The 19656-nt window shown below is 43.3% G+C and overlaps 1 long non-coding RNA gene across 1 annotated transcript in view; it reads right to left on the bottom strand.

The window, feature by feature from the left end:
- LOC141221145 (uncharacterized) overlaps positions 1–16459 on the bottom strand; it is a 57009-nt gene extending 40550 nt beyond the window's left edge. The window contains exon 1 of the long non-coding RNA XR_012289194.1: positions 16281–16459. This is a non-coding gene — a long non-coding RNA (uncharacterized lncRNA). The remainder of the gene's footprint in view (positions 1–16280) is intronic.
- Between the last annotated feature and the right edge of the window lie 3197 nt (positions 16460–19656).

Here is a 19656-nt window from a genome sequence, read left to right as displayed (position 1 = left end):
TATGGGGGGGTGACATCCTGCATGGGACATTATAAAGACAGGGGAGTGATATCTTGCATGGGGCATTATATGGTGGGAGAAAGGGACATCATGCATGGGGCATTATATGGGGGGTGACATCCTGCATGGGGCATTATAAGGGGGGAACAGCCTGCATGGGGCATTATAAGGGGGAAATAGCCTGCCTATTGAGGACCTATGCTGCCTATTGGGGTCATTTACCTGCCCATTGAGGACCTATGCTGCCTATTGGGGACTTTTACCTCCCCATTGAGGACCTATGCTGCCTATTGGGGACATTTACCTGCCTATTGGGGACATTTACCTGCCTATTGGGGACCTATGCTGCCTATTGGGGATATTTACCTGCCTATTGGGGACCTATGCTGCCTATTGGGGATATTTACCTGCCTATTGGGGCCTATGGTGTCTATTGGGGACATTTACTTGCCTATTGAAATACCGGTTTATCTAACTTTACTTGTTCTTCATTTTAAATATTGTATTAGTTCCTGTATTGTTTTTTTACATCAAAATAAGATATGTGCAGTGTGCATAGGAATTTGTTCATAGTTTTTTTTTAAAAAAACTATATTCCAGCCCTCCAATAGTCTGAGGGACAGTGAACTGGCCCCGTGTTTAAAAAGTTTGAGGACCCTTGGACTAGAGACTGAATGAGTTGTGTAAAGGTAACCATTATGACACCTGAGAGAGATAGGAAACATCTCCTTAGGCTTCAAAGGGAATCTATCACACTCCTGAGAATAGCCGGGTCATTTCCAGTTGCAAATGCGTTTAATCTCCAGACTTTTAGGTACCGAAAGTAAGTGTGGAATAGGGGAATTTCTATAATTCTGATTGTGATGGGACCTATATTTTTAGCAGCGGGGCTATGTGGGGAACAGTATGCATATTTTTCCATATCTGCGAGCCCTGCCGTTGAGCTGTAACGCAACAGGGCAAAGATAACTGAAAGCAGCCATGTCATGTTTGATCTCTAAGGAAAAGTAAAATCACAATAAAAAATATGGATTCACTTGCTAACTTCTGCGATCATCGAGCGAGGAGATATCACAGAAATTAAGAGATTTAAAAAAAAACATGAAGGGCGCAGACCAGCCCACGTGACATCATCACAGGGGAGTGTGTGGGCAGGGCCCAATCAGGCATAAAAGATCAAGCCGAATATTGATCTTCGCTCATGCTGGAAGATACATATTTTCGTGTAAGCAAGGGCCACGTTCCTTAACAGTCAAATCGAAGCGCTTTCCTTCATCTAAACTGAATCGTCTCTGCGATCGGTATAGTAAGCTTTTCTGTTAATCCCTTTTATTTCTGTAACTGTATATGCTGTATTGTTTTGTCTCCCTTTGTAAAATCTTTTGTATATTTTTTCATAAACACTGTCTCCCTTTGGATTAAATATAAAATGTAATAGTTCTGTTTCTTTTGCTCTGTAATCGTTCCTCCCCCAAAGCCACACGCTACCTATAAGGCATCCAATCGACCGGAACTGATTGGTGGTGGCAGCTAATAATCTTAATTGGGTGATCGTGAAGCTAGTAGTGATCTACGGAGCTCTATACTATATACAAGGTATATACTATATGATAGTATAGCGTATTACTATGTATACAATATAAAGTGTGAACTACCCACTATATATTATATACACAGGCACAGTTTCACACAACGAGGCATCTACTATATGACAGTATAGAGCTATGTATAAACTGTATAGCTTATAGTGTGAATGCCTCACTATATATTGCACTAGCTATTAAACACGTTCTACGCCCACGTGGCAAGCATTTTTACTGGTACATTTTTAATTTTATTAAAGAAGTTGTCCAGTACTTTTTATTACCCCACAATGGATCCCCCCCCCGGGGCCCCTAAGGATTTTTGTAAATACCTTAGGTTGCTGTTTCTACCTGTGAGCGGTGCTATCCTTGGCCGCTCACAGGCATCACGTGACCCCGCGCTGACATCACAACAAGTGAGGAGTGACATCAGTGATGCGGTCCCCGCGGTGGCTGCTGGGTTGTGGGCGGGGCTACCCCGTGTCACACCCAGCATCCACCGCGCGCTTTCCCAATGAATGGGGAGAGGCAGAGCACACAGTAGATGCTGGGTGTGACGCGGGTAGAGGGTAACCCCGCTCACAGCCTGGCATCCACCGCGGAACGCAGAAGACAGAGACCCCTGGCTGCTGCCAGCACTTGTCGTGACATCAGCGGATGTCAGAGCCGGCTGTAGTCGGGGTTCACGTCATGCCTGTGAGCGGCCAGTGATCGTGCTGCTCACAGGCAGTATCTGCAACATAAGGTAATTACAAAAATCCTTAGGGGACCCGGGGGGATACATTGGGGGGGGGGGGGTAATATAAAGTACTGGACAACCCCTTTAATGGCGCTGGAGTCAGCATGTGCACATACAGCGCTATCCTGCACCATTTTTTTAAAGAAACTGGGTCTGCAAATTTGCATACACAGTGTCTTCAATAAAACAGCGCCTATTTTATTGAAGTAATGTACTCCAACGTCAACATAGCAGTGCGCACAAGCTGACTATAAGGATAATGGTGATGGCCGGCTTGTAAGCACTGCTATACTGATGTTGTAGTAGAATTCTTCAATAAAATGGTGCAGGAGTAGACACGTGCGCATCCTGCGATATCCAGCTCCATTTTGTTGAAGACACTGTATCTGCGAATTCGCAAGCACAGTGTCTTCAATAAAATGGCGCCGTAGTGCGGTATGCGCACGTGCTGACTCCGGCGCCACACTGAGCAGTCTCCGCCCATCCCGGCTTTGGAAAGAAAGACGAGTCCAGCATTATATAGGATGTACTGATAATACAGGGGTGTACTCACTTATGCTAAGCGCTGTATGTGTGTGTGTGTATATATATATATATATATATATATATATATATATATATATATATATATATATATATATATACTGTATATACAGTACAGACCAAAAGTTTGGACACACTTTCTCACTTAAAGATTTTTCTGTATTTTCATGACTATGAAAATTGTACATTCACACTGAAGGCATAAAAACTATGAATTAACAGATGTGGAATTATATACTTAACAAAAAAGTGTGAAACAACTGAAAATATGTCTTATATTCTAGGTTCTTCAAAGTAGCCACCTTTTGCTTTGATGACTGCTTTGCACACTCTTGGCATTCTCTTGATGAGCTTCAAGAGGTAGTCACCGGAAATGGTCTTCCAACAATCTTGAAGGAGTTCCCAGAGATGCTTAGCACTTGTTGGCCCTTTTGCCTTCACTCTGCGGTCCAGCTCACCCCAAACCATCTCGATTGGGTTCAGGTCTGGTGACTGTGGAGGCCAGGTCATCTGGCGTAGCACCCCATCACTCTCCTTCTTGGTCAAATAGCCCTTACACAGCCTGGAGGTGTGTTTGGGGTCATTGTCCTGTTGAAAAATAAATGATGGTCCAACTAAACGCAAACCGGATGGAATAGCATGCCGCTGCAAGATGCTGTGGTAGCCATGCTGGTTCAGTATGCCTTCAATTTTGAATAAATCCCCAACAGTGTCACCAGCAAAGCACCCCCACACCATCACACCTCCTCCTCAATGCTTCACGGTGGGAACCAGGCATGTAGAGTCCATCCGATCACCTTTTCTGCGTCGCACAAAGACACGGTGGTTGGAACCAAAGATCTCAAATTTGGACTCATCAGACCAAAGCACAGATTTCCACTGGTCTAATGTCCATTCCTTGTGTTCTTTAGCCCAAACTTGTCTCTTCTGCTTGTTGCCTGTCCTTAGCAGTGGTTTCCTAGCAGCTATTTTACCATGAAGGCCTGCTGCACAAAGTCTCCTTTTAACAGTTGTTGAAAAGATGTGTCTGCTGCTAGAACTCTGTGTGACATTGACCTGGTCTCTAATCTGAGCTGCTGTTAACCTGCGATTTCTAAGGCTGGTGACTCGGATAAACTTATCCTCAGAAGTAGAGGTGACTCTTGGTCTTCCTTTCCTGTGGCGGTCCTCATGTGAGCCAGTTTCTTTGTAGCGCTTGATGGCTTTTGCAACTGCACCTGGGGACACTTTCAAAGTTTGCCCAATTTTTCGGACTGACTGATCTTCATTTCTTAAAGTAATGATGGCCACTCGTTTTTCTTTACTTAGCTGCTTTTTTCTTGCCATAATACAAATTCTAACAGTCTATTCAGTAGGACTATCAGCTGTGTATCCACCTGACTTCTGCACAACACAACTGATGGTCCCAACCCCATTTATAAGGCAAGAAGAAATCCCACTTATTAAACCTGACAGGGCACACCTGTGAAGTGAAAACCATTTCCGGTGACTACCTCTTGAAGCTCATCAAGAGAATGCCAAGAGTGTGCAAAGCAGTGATCAAAGCAAAAGGTGGCTACTTTGAAGAACCTAGAATATAAGATATATTTTCAGTTGTTTCACACTTTTTTGTTAAGTATATAATTCCACATGTGTTAATTCATAGTTTTGATGCCTTCAGTGTGAATGTACAATTTTCAAAGTCATGAAAATACAGAAAAATCTTTAAATGAGAAGGTGTGTCCAAACTTTTGGTCTGTACTTTATGTATAATGTATTGATAATACAGGAGTGTGCTCACTTATTCTGAGAGCTTTATATATAATTTTGTGAAAATACAGGGGGTGCACTCACTTACTCTAAGCACTCTATATAATATACTGATAATACAGGGTTTGTACTCACTTATGCTGATTGCTGTATATATAATGCACTGATAATATGGGGGTGTACTCAATTATGCTGAGTGCTATATAAAGTACTAATAATAAACGGGTGTACACACACTGAGCACTTTGTATATAATGTTCTGATAATAGAGGGGTGTACTTACTTAAGCTGAGTGCTGTATATATAATGTACCAATAATAAGGGGGAGTACCTACTTAGGGCTCTTTCACATGTCAGTGTGTCCAGTACGTGTGGTGACAGGCGAGTAAATGTATTTTATTATTTTAATCTTATTTTACACTGAGACACTGTAGGAGCAGACACTACTACACCCAACTTTGTCTCTTGCTCGTGCTGATCACAGCGCGAGCAAAGAACAATGATGAGGGCAGAATATAGCACCCAGGGCTTGGGAACTGTACACTGATTCCCAGGCGCCGGTACGGGTGATCCTGATGCGCCACAAGTGTGACACACACAGACACACCGGATATGTATATCTCCGATATGGGTTTTTCCAGTCCCGGAAATATCCAGACGCATGAAACCGCCCTTATGCTGAGCATTGTAAAAATAATGTACTGATAATACAGGGGGTGTACTCACTTATGCTCAGCACTGTATACAAGTGCTTCTCACTAAATTAGAATATCATCAAAAAGTTAATTTATTTCAGTTCTTCAATACAAAAAGTGAAACTCATATATTATATAGCGTCATTACAAACAGAGTGATCTATTTCAAGTGTTTATTTCTGTTAATGTTGATGATTATGGCTTACAGACAATCATTATACAAAAGTCATTATCTCAGTAAATTAGAATACTTCATAACGCCGTCTTGAAAAATTAATTTAAAATCCAAAATGCTGGCCTACTGAAATGTATGTTCAGTGAATGCACTCAGTACTTGGTCGGGGCTCAATTATTGCATCAATGCGGCAATGTGGCATGGAGGCGATCAGCCTGTGGCACTGCTGAGGTGTTATGGAAGCCCAGGTTGCTTTGATAGCAGCCTTCAGCTCGTCTGCATTGTTGGGTCTGGTGTATCTCATCCTCCTCTTGATAATACCCGATAGATTGCCTATGGGGTTAAGGTCAGGCGAGTTTGCTGGCCAATCAATCACAGTGATAGGCTATGTGCCCACGATGCAGAAATGAAGCAGAAAATTTCTGCAGCATTTCTGCATCTCCCTGGCAGAAAAAACGCATGCAGATTGTGCATGCGTTTTTCCTGCAGAATACATGCGGATTCACATGCGTACCCACATGCGTTAACGCATGTGTTTCTGCATGCGGACTGACGAGCACTTTCCAAGCGATAGCATCACTTGGAAAGTGCTTGACAACTAGGTCACACAATTTAAATCCATGCAAAAGGCATGGATTTACATAGTGTGACCGTAAAAATAAAAAAATAAAGCTATACTCACCCCCGATCCCCCGCCGCGTGTGCTGTCGCGCTCGTCCTGGCTTCTTCCGGGTTGCCGGCATCTCGCGAGACAGCCTGCGGTCACATGACCGCGACGTCATCTCAGGTCCTGGAAGGAGAAGCGCTGCAGGGGCCGCCGGACAGGTGAATATAAACTTTATTTATTATTTTATTCTTTTTTTTACAGGTACAATGGTACCCAGGTCTGGATGAGAGTCTCCTCTCCTCCAGAACTGGGTACCATCCGCACATAGAGACGCATATAATCCGCTTGTATAAATGTACAGACGCGCATTATATGCGTCTCAATGCAAGTCAATGGCGGCGCTTCCGCAAAATTAATGAACATGCTGCGGATTTATTTGCGCTGCAGAAACGCTGCGGAAAAATCCGCAGCATGTGCATTGACATTGCGGAATGCCATTGGGGACCATGGGGTGCGGATTACCATGCGTTTTTGATGCGTTTAAGCAGCGGAAAATCCGCAGCATAAACGCATGAAAAAAGCATCGTGTGCACGCAGCCATACTGTTGTTTTTAAACCAGGTATTGATACTTTTGGCAGTGTGGACAGGTGCCAAGTCCTGCTGGAGAAATTTTCAACTCTTAAAAGCTTGTCGGCAGAGGGAAGCATGAAGTGCTATAAAATATCCTGGCAGACGGCTGCGCTGACTTTGGTCTTGATAAAACACAGTGTACCTGCACCAGCAGATGACATTGCTCCCCAAACCAGCACTGATTGTGGAAACTTCACACTAGACCTCCAGCAGCTTGGATTGTGGCCTCCCCACTCTTCCTCCAGACTCCTGAGACCTTGATTTCCAAATGAAATGCAAAATTTACTATCATCTGAAATCAACACCTTAGACCACTGACAACAGTCCAGGTCTTTTTCTCCTTGGCCCAGGTAAGACGCTTTTGGCGTTGTCTATTGGTCATGAGTGGCTTGACACAAGGAATGCGACACTTGTAGCCCATGTCCTGGATACGTCGGTGTGTGGTGGCTCTTGAAGCAGTCCACTCCTTGTGAATCTCCCCCAAATTTTTGAATAGCCTTTTCTTAAAAATCCTTTCAAGGCTGCGGTTATCCCGGTTGCTAGTGCACCTTTATCTACCACACGTTTTCCTTCCACGCAACTTTTCATTAATATGCTTGGATACAGCAGTGTGTAAAAAGACAGCTTCTTTAGCAATGACCTTTTGTGGCTTACCCTCCTTGTGGAGTTTGTCAATGACTGTCTTTTCGACAACTGTCAAGTCAGCAGTCTTCCCCATGATTGTGGAGCCTACTGAAACAGACTAAGGGACATTTTTAAAAGCTTGTTTTTTGTTAATTATTCTAATTTACTGAAATAATAACTTTTGTGTTTTCATTGGCTGTAAGCCATAATCATCAACATTAACAGAAATAAACACTTGAAATAGATCACTCTGTTTTTAATGACTCTATAAGTTTCACTTCTTGTATTGAAGAACTGAAATTAACATTTTGATGACATTTTAATTTAGTGAGATGCTCTTGTATATAGTATAGTGATATGTATACATTTTATGGTATGTAGTGTGAACGCTTCATTATATATTATATACACATGCACAGCTTTACACGACGAGGTATATAATATATAATAGTATATAGTATAGAGCTATGTAAACACTTTATAGTTTATAGTGTGAACTCCCCACTAGATGTTATATACACAGGCACAGCGTCACACTACTATCATACCTTATAGTGTGAAGCTGTGCATGTGTATCTATAATATAACACTACAAGCGTCCCTCTGTCTGAAGCCTCTATAGACTGCACAAGCTAGACACGCCTGCGCAGTCTGGCTCCAGACAGATAAATGCATGGAGCTGTTACAGGTAAGAGGAGTATATGGCGCCAAAGTTCGCAGTATGAAAAGACACTGAACGCATACCACGATCTCCGGCGCCATACTTACATACTTACCTGACCGGGAGGAGCGTTGCCACAGCACCTCTCTTCTCGCCAGAGACCAGGGCAGGAGTGAAGGTGTCGTAGTCGGCGTATGCGTATAGCGCTATCCGGTGCCATTTTACTGAAGACACATTTTCAGTGTGTCTTCAGCAAAATGGCACAGGACAGCGAAGTATGGGCACGTGCGTACTCCGGCGCCGCACTCCTCAGAAGAACAGGACACCGCAGCGCTGGAGCACAGAGAAGAAAGGTGAGTATAAATGTTTATTTTTTTGTATGTGTGCAGCGTGAAAGGGATGAGGGGACCACACATACCAGGATTGGGGGATGAGGGGGCCACGTATACCAGGATTGGGGGATGAGGGGGCCACTCATCTCAGGATTGGGAGATGAGGGGGCTACGCATCCCAGGATTGGGGGATGACGGGGCCACGCATCCCAGGATTGGGGGATGACAGGGACACTCATCTCAGGATTGGGGGATGAGGGAGCCACGCATCCTAGGATTGGGGGTTGAGGGGGCCACGCATACCGTGGAGTTTTGTGTGAAATGATCAATGATTTGATTTTTGCTTCGTTCTCTTTTGTGTTTTTTCCTTGCAAGCAAATTAAATGAAGAGAATAATACCAAAGAATTTGTGATTGCAATCATTTTCAGGAAGAAACTGAGTATTATCTGACAGAATTTTAGGGGTGACAATACTTTTGGCCACCACTGTAGTAGTATGAAGCTGTGTGAAGCACGATGCTGCAGTTGGTTTCTTATTAGGCAGTTTCTTATTAGGTAATTTATTTTTTTCTGTTTTTTACAGATTTAAAGCGCACCTGTCAACAGGACTGTCCTCAGTAGGCTGTGTGCCCACGATCCGGAGCCGCTGCAGGTTTGACGCTGCGGACTTATGCAGCGTCAAATAAGCAGGAGACAAATGTTACAGTACAGTGGATGGCATTTCTAGAAATTCTATGTCTACTATGCGTCTGTGGCTCACTCACGGAAACTGACATGTGGCGCGTCTTTCCAGACCGTAGCATGTCAATTTCAGTTGCAGGTCCGCTTGCAGGCTTTCCCCATAGACCTAACCTCTATGGGGAAAGTCCGTAGGTAAAAAAAAAAGGTGCCGCTCATTTGAATATCCGCATGCGGCCCCTCCGCAGCATCGGGGCCATAGGCTGGGAGGCATCGTGGGCACACAGCCTTAACCACATACACTGTCAGGTGGGCGACATTAAACTGATTAAAATTATACCTTGGTTGATGAAATCCGTCCTGTGGTTCTTGTGTAGTCTTTACTTTCAGTTTGGAGATAATGATATGCTCGTGCTTCGGGGCGGCCTGTGGGGGGGGGGCGCTCTATCTGGTGCTCTGCTTACATATTCATCTGTATGCTCTTATTACAGGTCACTGTGCCTTCACTGACCTGACTCTTATTTTACCCCGCACTAATGGATGCATTATGTAAAATAGGAGGCTCCTCAGGCCGTCCCTGATCACGAGCATATTATTATCTCCAAACTGAAAGTAAACATTACACAAGAACCACAGAATGGATTTCATCATTTTAATCAGTTTAATGTCGCTCACCTGACCGTGTATGTGGTTTACTGAGCACAATCTTTCTGACAGGTGCGCTTTGACAAAAAAAAATGCATTAATATAATACAATGCAGCGAGGTGCCCTGATTAGAATACAATTAAGAGCAGCTACAAAAGTTATAACAATGGCACAAAAATGGGCATCAAAGTGGGCAGTGGGGTTAAGTGTTTTTGGGCCCCTGATCTCACACCACCATTACATAGTGATTGCCCGCATCAAATACAAGTCACTCCAGCCTGGCCAAAATAAGTTTTGGGTATCAAAACTGACATCAAAGTGGAGATATAACCAATTTTCACATATTTGAATAAATAATTGGTGTTTTTCAAGGGTTAAATGACTTTGGGTCACTGATCTCTGACCACCATTACATACATAGTGATGGGCGCATCAAGTTCAGGTCATTCTAGCCCGTTTAAATATGCTCTGGGCATGAGAACTGCCATCAAAGGGGGCAAATAGCCAGTAACTGGTGTTTTTCAAGGGTTAAATGACTTTGGGCCACTGATCTCAGACCATCTTTACATATAAGCCACGCTCACTGAACAGTCGAGTCACTAGTTGGGGCGCAGCCTCACTTTATGCAAGTGCATGAAGCGAAGCCACACCCACTAGTCGGAATCTGGCCAGGAGTATGTATAACGCATATGGCTCAGACACAGGCGAATCCCCGCAGCTCACAGTGTGTGCTCTGAGGGATTCATAAGTCTGCAGTTACATAGAGGGACTGCAGACTTATAGATTTAGAGTTGTCAACCCCTTTAAAGTGCACCTGTCAGTAGGATTGTACTAAGTAAACTACATACACTGTCAGGTTGGCAGCGTTACGCTGATTAAAATGATAAAATTAAGAGCATTGCTTGCTGATATGTGCAACTGAGCATGCGCCGTGGCCGTTTTGCTGGAGCCAGATTGGCAGTGGTGCGTGTGCAGTAGTATCTATCACCAAGAGATGCTCTCAAACTGGGCAAGCGCCGCCCACCTTGCGCAGATTAAAAGCATCGCTTGTTGATAGATGCAACTGCCCACACGATGCAGCAATTTTGCTGAAGACTAATTTTTTTTGCTCCAACAAAATGGCCGCAGACCATGAGCAGTATTATCTATCGCCAAGCGTCAAACAAGGTATCATTTTAATCAGTGTAATGGCGCCCACCTGACAGTGTGGGCACACAATCACAATCCTGCTGACAGGTGCGCTTTAAAGTCAGAAAAGATCAGAGGCATAAGCACGATGCTGAAGTAGATTTCTTTTTCGGCAATTTATTTTTTCTGGGGTTTTTTACGGGTTTTACGACAAAGAAAATTACATTAATAAAATACAAAACAGTGCGCTGCTCTTATGTGAGTAAGCTTAAAGGCAACCTGTCACATCCCCTATACCCTCCAACCCAGCAGCATTCACCTATGTATCAGCAACTTCCCTGCCTAACCAGCCCCGTATAACATTACTGAGTGAAAACAAAGTTTACAAAACATTCACATGCTCCCCATTGCCTATGCTTATGAGGGCTTTGACTAGTTGATGGGGCATGATTACATAATTTGCACGAGCGGCGTCATTGTCGCTCATGGAAATCTTGCACATGCGCCGCTCATTCCGGCACCGTCACTGCTTTTCTGAGGCCGGGTGTACGCTTCTTGGCTACAGAGGCACACTGCACATGTACGGAAGTCATCTTCTAAACTTCCGAACATGCACAGTGCGCCTCTGATGCGGAGAAGCATACACCTGGCTTCAGAGATGCAGTGACGCTGCCAGAATGAGCGGCAAATTATCACGCCAACACGGGCGTGATAACATGGAAAGGAGGCTGACTCTTCTGGGAGCAACTAACACCCACTAGTCGAATCCCTGATTAGCATAGGAAATGAGGACCATATAAATGTTTTTTAAACCTTGTGCTCTGTGGGGATTCAGAAGTCTGCAGGCACACAGAGTGACTGCAGACTTAATGATTTAGAGCAGACAACTCCTTGAAAATTAACCTGTCAGCAGGATTGTGCTAAGTAAACTACATACACTGTCAGGTTGGCGCTGTTACACACATTAAAATGATACCTTGGTTAATGAAATCCGTCCCGTGGTTCTTGTGTAATTTTTACTTTCAGTTTGGAGATAATGATATGCTCGTGCTCCGGGGCAGTCTGTGAGGTGGGCTCTATCTGGTGCTCTGCTTACATCTGTATGCTCTTATGACAGCTCACTGATCGATCACTGACATGTCTCCAATTTTTAATTTACATAGTGTATACATTATGGGGGGAAAAAAATGACATCAATCAAAATGGCGCTCGCGCAGGCGCATCTATCTCATGCCACGGCCATTTTGTTGGAGTAAAAAAATTATTCTCCAGCAGAATGTCTGCGGCGCAAGTGCAGTAGCATCTATCGGCAAGTGATCCTCTTATTCTGCGCAAGCGGCGCCCACCAGTAGGCAAGGCCTGCGCAAAGTAAGAGCATCGCTTGCCGATAGATTCAACTGCTCACGTGCTGTGGCCATTTTGCTGGAGCCAGATTTTTTGCTCCAACAAAATGACAGCGGAGCAATTGCAATAGTATCTATCGCCAAGTGATGCTCTCAATATGCGCAAGAGCCAGCCACCAGTGGGCGGGGCTTGCGCAGATTAAGAGCCTCGATTGCTGATAGATGCCACTGCGCACGTGACGTGGCCATTTTTCTGGAGACAAATTTTTCTTTTGCTCCAACAAAATGGCCACGGCACGTGCACAGTAGCATCTATGGCCAAGCGATAGATGCTATTGTGCCTGTGCGGGCGCCATTTTGCTTGATTTGTTTGTTTTTTCTAACCCCACATTATGTATATAACATGTAAAATAGGAGGCAGGTAACTGAACGATCAGTGACCTGTCATAAGAGCATATAGCTGACTGTATAAGCAGAGCACCAGATAGAGCCCACCCTACAGGCTGTCCCAGAGCACGAGCATATCATCATCTCCAAACTATAAGTAAAAATTAACCCCTTTTTGACGTGTGCCATAATAGTATGACAAACGTGAGAACCCCCTGTTTGGTGCGAGCTCCAGCACTGAGCCCGCAGCTTTCCAGGTACACGACAGCTGATATATACAGCTGACATGTGCCCGCAACAGCTGCGGGTGGAATAGCGATCCCCCCCCCCGTGGCTGTTAACTACACAGTGTTCCAAATTATTATGCAAATAATATTTTCTCAGATTTTCCCAAATTACCTATATGAATTGCAGTCATTGTAATTTTCCAGTCAAATAACTATTAGAGTACAATTGAAACAGTTTTCAACTCAAAACTTTATTCTAGGGGATGTTACATTTGCACATAGGACCGCTTGTTCGAAAGGAGCTTCTGAACTCTCTCGTCCATTGAATTTGTCAGGTTTTGGATGGTTTCTGCTTCCAATTGTTTTGCCTGAGGACAGAATAGACTCCCAGAGCTGTTGCTTAGATGTGAACTGCCTCCCACCATCATAGACACTCCTTTTGATGATGCTCCAGAGGTTCTCAATGGGGTTGAGGTCAGGGGAGCATGGGTGCCACACCATAAGTTTGTCCACTGTTATGCCCATATCAGCCAGAGATGCAGATGTGTTATGTGCAGCATGAGAAAGGGCATTATCATGCATGAAAATGATCTTGCTGCGGAATGCACGGTTCTTCTTCTTGAACCATGGAAGGAAGTGCTGTTTGAGAAACTCAACATACATTATGGAGTTCATCTTTACCCCTTCAGGGATCCTAAAAGGGCCGTCAATCTCTCTCCCCATGATTCCAGCCCAAAACATTACTCCACCTCCTCCTTGTTAGCGCCGTAGCCGTGTTTGCATGGGGTGTCCATCAACCAGCCATCCTCCAATCCATCCATCTGGACCATCGAGATCATTTCATGCATGATAATGCCCCGTCTCATGCTGCACATAACACATCTGCATCTCTGGCTGCTATGGGCATAAAAGGGGACAAACTAATGGTGTGGCACCCATGCTCCCCTGACCTCAACCCCATTGAGAACCTCTGGGGCATCATCAAAAGGAGTGTCTATGATGGCGGGAGGCAGTTCACATCTAAGCAACAGCTCTGGGAGGGTATTCTGTCCTCAGGCAAAACAATTGGAAGCAGAAACCATCCAAAACCTGACAAATTCAATGGATGAAAAAGTTCAGAAGCTCCTTTCGAACAAGCGGTCCTATGTGCAAATGTAACATCACCTAGAATAAAGTTTTGAGTTGAAAACTGTTTGATTTCAGTTTGTAATAACCTGCTAATGCTTATAATTTCAAAAATGACAATTTTTTGTTCTTTATTAAAATGAAAAGGTTGAAAACTCTGCTGTGCATAATAATTTGGAACATGCATTTTGAGTGCAGTTGAGTTTTTTATTTTTTAAAACTATACTGTTATCATAGGCAGTTTGTACAAAAACCTTTCAATTGTACTCTAATAGTTATTTGACTGGAAAATTACAATGACTGCAATTCATATAGGTAATTTGGGAAAATCTGAGAAAATATTATTTGCATAATAATTTGGAACACAGTGTAGTTAAATTCTGCTCTCAATCTCTGACAGCGGCATTTAACTCGCGCTTCCCGGAAGCGTGTCGTTGGCTCCGCACATCGGCGACCGTGTTACATGATCGTGGGTCGCCGATAGGTTGGCATGACAACCCAGGTCTGCAGGAGACCCTAGCCATTGTCATTGCCAGATTGTGGTCGGCGCTCATAGCAGGTGAGCATTTCTGCTACACACAGGAGATCTGATCATCCCCTGTGTGTAGCAAAGGCGATCAGAGAATTGCAGCTTCTAGTCTCCCATTGTGACTATTGAAGCTAGTGTAAAGTAAAAAAAGTTTAAAAATATTAAAAAAATTATATTAAAGTTTAAATCACCCCCTTTCGCCCCATTCACAATAAAACAAAAAAAATCACTCATACACATATCCACATTCAGAATCACTTGATCTATCAATATGAAAAAATATTTAATCCGATCGATAAACGGTGTGACGTGAAAAAAATTCAAAATGCTATAATTACTTTTTTTTGGTCGCCGCAACATTGCAATAACCGCGATTAAAACATTGGATCTACCCCAAAATGGTATCAATAAAAACGTCAGCTTGGCGCGCAAAAAATAAGCCCTCATCTAGCTCCAGATCGTAAAAAATGGAGATGGTATGGGTCCCGGAAAATGGAGCCATTTTTTTTTTTTTTTTAAGCAAACTTTGGATTTTTTTTCACCACTTAAGTAAAAAAACTATACCTGTTTGGTGTCTACGAACTCATAATGACCAGGAGAATAATAATGGTAGGTCAGTTTTAGCATTCAGCAGACATGGTGAAACAAAACCCCAAGAAAACAACTGTGGAACTGCACTTTTTTGCAATTTCACCGCACTTGGAATTTTCCTGTTTTCCAGTACACGATGTAGTAAAACCAGTGGTGCTGTTCAAAAGCACAACTTGTCCCGCAAAAAATAAGCCATCACATGGCCATAGTGACCAAAAAATAAGAAAGTTATGGCTCTGGGAAGAAGGGGAGCAAAAAACGAAAACACAAAAATGGAAACTGGTCTGGTCATGAAGGGGTTAAACAAGAACCACTGGATGGATTTCATCAGCCAAGGTGTCATATTATTCATGGTAATGGCGCCCACCTGACAGTGTATGTAGATTACTGAGCACAATCCTGCTGACAGGTGCGCTTTAAGGTCAGAAAAGATCAGAAGCCCAAGCACGATGCTGAAGTAGGTTTCTTATTCTGCAATTTATTTTTTTCTGTTTTTTTACAGGTTTTACCACAAAAAAAATGACATTAATAAAATACAATGCAGCGTGCTGCCCTTATGTGAATATGCTTAAAGGGAACCTGTTAGGTCCCCCATGCCCTCCAACCCAGAAGCATTCACCTATGTATCAGCAAATTCCCTGCCTAACCAGCCCCGTATAACGTTACTGAGTGAAAATAAGGTTTAAAAAACATTCACAAGTTCCCCATTACCTATGCTAACGAAGGTTTGACTAGTCGATAGGGCGTTCGTTCCCCAGACTAGTCAGCCCTCTTTCCATGTTGTCACGCCCCTGTTGGCGTGATGACATAATTTGCACGAGCGGCGTCATCGCCAGCTGATGCTAATCTTGCGCATGCGACGCTCATTCCGGCAGCGTCACTGCTTCTCCGAGGCCGGGTGTACGCTTCCCCGCATCAGAGGCGCAAACCATCTTCTAAACCTCCGAACATGCGCAGTGCGCCTCTGATGCGGGGAATTGTACACCTGGCTTCAGAGATGCAGTGACGCTGCCGGAATGAGCGGCGCATGCGCGAGATTTGCATGAGCGGCGATGATGTCGCTCGCGCAAATGATGTTATCACACCAACAGGGGCCTGACAACATGGGAAGGAGGGACCTAACACCCACTAGGCAAAGCCCTCATTAGCACAGGAAACAGGGACAGTAGAAATGATTTCTAAAGCTTTTTTCCACTCAGTAACATCAGGGCTGATTAGGCAGGGAAGTTCTATTGCCTGCTCTTCTCACAGCCCATCAGCACACAGCGCCTCCATCTTGTAACTTACCAGCCTCGCCATTTTAGGTGTTGATAGAATGGCCATCTCCTGCCAGCTGCCACAGTCTCCTGGAGATGAGAAGATGTCTTCTTGTTCGCAGTGGATGTCGCTGTATCTGTAGTAACGGTCGCTCTCTCTCACCCGCTCCCGCCAGATACGTTGTGTACTGCACGCAGTATACCAGCGACTGCCTCTGCGGGCGTTAGCTCGAGATGCTAGACTCTGCGGTGACGTCATCGGGAGGGGCGGAGCCTCCACGTCACACGGCTCTCATTGCTGTTGTCTCCAGGAAGGGAAGCTGCTTTTGCTGTGTGTGGAATATGGCTTCCAACAGGTCTCCATTCTGAATAGAGGTGACCAGACTGGAGCCTCTGAAGGGGAGGCTATCACAGCAGGCACCAGCTGTAGACAGTTTATCAGTGACATGGCTGCTGGAATGGAGGGGATTCTAGTCTGCCTACAGAGCAGGCTGCTGAGAGAGTCCCCAGTGCTATTCTCCCAGGCCTTTATCCTGGAGTAATGTGTATATAGCCACACATATGGAAATCCTTGCGCTGACACACAGCACAGTCACCCACATGTGTACATCCATGTACACTATATGCACAGTCCACAGGTCCGTATTCGCCACTAGGCACGGGGGTCCAGTGTTTAGGGAGCGACGCCTGAATCAAGATTAAAAATATTTATTATCCCCTTAAATGACAGCTGGCATTCTGTGGCATCGGCCCGGACGGATTTGGAACCGATGGGGTCCGATTAACCCGTTAAATAACGCTGTTACTTGCAACAGCTGTATCTAAAGGGTTAAATGACCCCATGTGATGACCACAGGGTACAGTGGCTTGTTAGAGACCAACGACGATCAAAGTAAAAATTATATATGTCCCGCAGTGAGACTAAGTGAAAAAGTAAAACAAAAAAAAAATAAAATGTCTGTAAAAATCCAAAAAGAAGCACACACAAATCACAAAAAGCAGCATTTGCGTTATAACAAAGATAAAAACTCGTACACATAATTGGAATTTTCGCGTCTGAAACGACCAGATCTATAAAATTGTCACATTATTTAATCCGTATGGTGAACACAGTAAAAAAAAAAAATAACACCAAAAATGTCGCTTTTTCATCATATTAACACACAAAAAATGGAATAAAAAGTTATCAAAAATACATATATAAAGAAAAATGGTATAAAAGAAAACTCAAAATTGTCCCGCAAAAAACAAGCCCTAATATGACTTACTCTAGAAAAAAATAAAACTTATAGCTCTCATAACATGGCGGAGCAAAAACAAATCCATTTTTGTAAAATATTGTTTTTAGTGTATAAAAGTAGCAAAGCATAAAAATTATATAACATCAACCACACAAAAATAAATTGAAACAATCAATCATTTAATTGCTGTTTTTTCTTCATTCTGCATCTAAAGAATTTGAATAAAAAGTGATCAAAAAAATGTTATGTTCCCCAAAATGGGGCTTCGCGCAAAAAATAAGCCCTCGTGCAGCTCTGTTCGCCAAACAATAAAAAAAATACAGCTCTCAGAATATGGCGATGAAAAAAATATTTTTTATAAAAAAGCATTTTACACTGTGATGGCAGCAAAACATAAAAAATATATATAACGCTGGTTTCGCTGTAATTGTACCGACCCAAGAATAAATCCACCTTATCTCTTATACCGCACGAGGAACCGCACAAAAATAAAAATAAGGACTATTGTACTGCTATTTTTTTGTTCATTCTACCTACCAAAAATCAGAATAAAACTCAGGTCACGTTTATCCTGCGCTCTCCATTGACCACTTACATTGGGGGTTCCTTTTAACCCCTTCACCCTAAAAGCCTGTTTTCACCTTCCTGACCAGGCAAATTTTACAATTCTGACCAGCGTCCGTTTATCTGGTAATAACTCTGGAACGCTTCAACAGGATCCCGGTGATTCTGAAATTTTATTTTGCTAACTTATTGTACTTCATGCCAGTGGTAAAATTTGTTCAATATGACTTGCGTTTATTTGTGAAAAAATCTGAAATTTCGCAATTGCAAACTTTTAATTTTTATGTCCTTATAACAGAGAGTTATGTCACACAAAATAGTTAATCAATAACATTTCCCACATGTCTACTTTACATCTGCACTATTTTTTTAAACTTTTTTTTTTTTAGGAAGTTAGAAGAGTTTAAAGTTGACCATTAATTTCTAATTTTTCCAACAAAATTTACAAAACCATTTTTCAGGGACCACATCACACTTGAAGTGACTATGGGGGGCCTATATGACAGAAAATACCCAAAAGTGACTCCATTCTAAAAACTGAACCCTTCAGGGTACGTGCCCACGATCCGTAATAGCAGTGCTGCGTCCAAAACGCTTTGTTCCATATTGGAAGCATAGTGGTGGGATTTATAGAAATCCCATGCCCACTGTGCTTCTATTTGATGCCGCGTAAACTCACCCGTGGCGCGGTTTTTACGAGCCGCAGCATGTCAGCATTTCCGCAACAGAAATTTCCCCAATAGAATGTATTGGATGCAGTAAATCCGCATGTGTTTAATGAACACCTGCGTGATCGGTCCCAGCTTTTTGGACGCACCGAAAATACATTGTGCCCAAAGCACTGCTATAGCCTAATCGTGGGCACATAGCCTGAAAGTCCTCAAAACCACATTCAAGAAGTTTATTAACCATTCAATTGGTTCACAGGAATTAAAACAACGTGGAAGAAAAAAATTAGCATTTTACTTTGTTTCACAAAAATGTTGCTTGAGCCCCAAATTTTATATTTTCACAAGGGTAACAGGATAAAATGCACCCCAAAATTTGTTGTGCAATTTTTCCAGAGTACTCCGATACCCATGGCCGGCTCCAGTTTTTCGTAGACCCTGGGCGAAAGTGTCTCATGGGCCCCTTTTACACATACCATGGTACATGATGCACAGATACAGCAGAGAAATATACTGTAGGTATAGTACAATGCCCAAGATTTCACTTATTTCTTACATTACATGAGTGATATCTATTGTAAATAGCTCAGAAACTGGTGAATCCCCGCAGCGCACAGGGCGTGACCTGGGGGGATTCTAAAGTCTTCATTTTAGACCGAACAGTATAGTCTTCCATACAGTATTCTGGGCACCACATATTCCTCCATACAGTATTATGGGCACCACATAGTCATCCATACAGTATTATGGGCACCACATAGTGCTCCATACAGTATTATGGGCACCACATAGTCATCCATACAGTATTATGGGCACCACATAGTCCTCCATACAGTATTATGGGCACCACATAGTCCTCCATACAGTATTATGGGCACCACATAGTCATCCATACAGTATTATGGGCACCACATAGTCCTCCATACAGTATTAT

The sequence above is a fragment of the Phyllobates terribilis genome, unplaced genomic scaffold (assembly GCF_046119375.1).
Source record: "Phyllobates terribilis strain yellow unplaced genomic scaffold, ASM4611937v1 Scaffold_322__1_contigs__length_2175068, whole genome shotgun sequence".
In the NCBI taxonomy this organism is placed as follows: domain Eukaryota; kingdom Metazoa; phylum Chordata; class Amphibia; order Anura; family Dendrobatidae; genus Phyllobates; species Phyllobates terribilis.
This window is presented reverse-complemented; position numbering and strand designations above follow the sequence as displayed.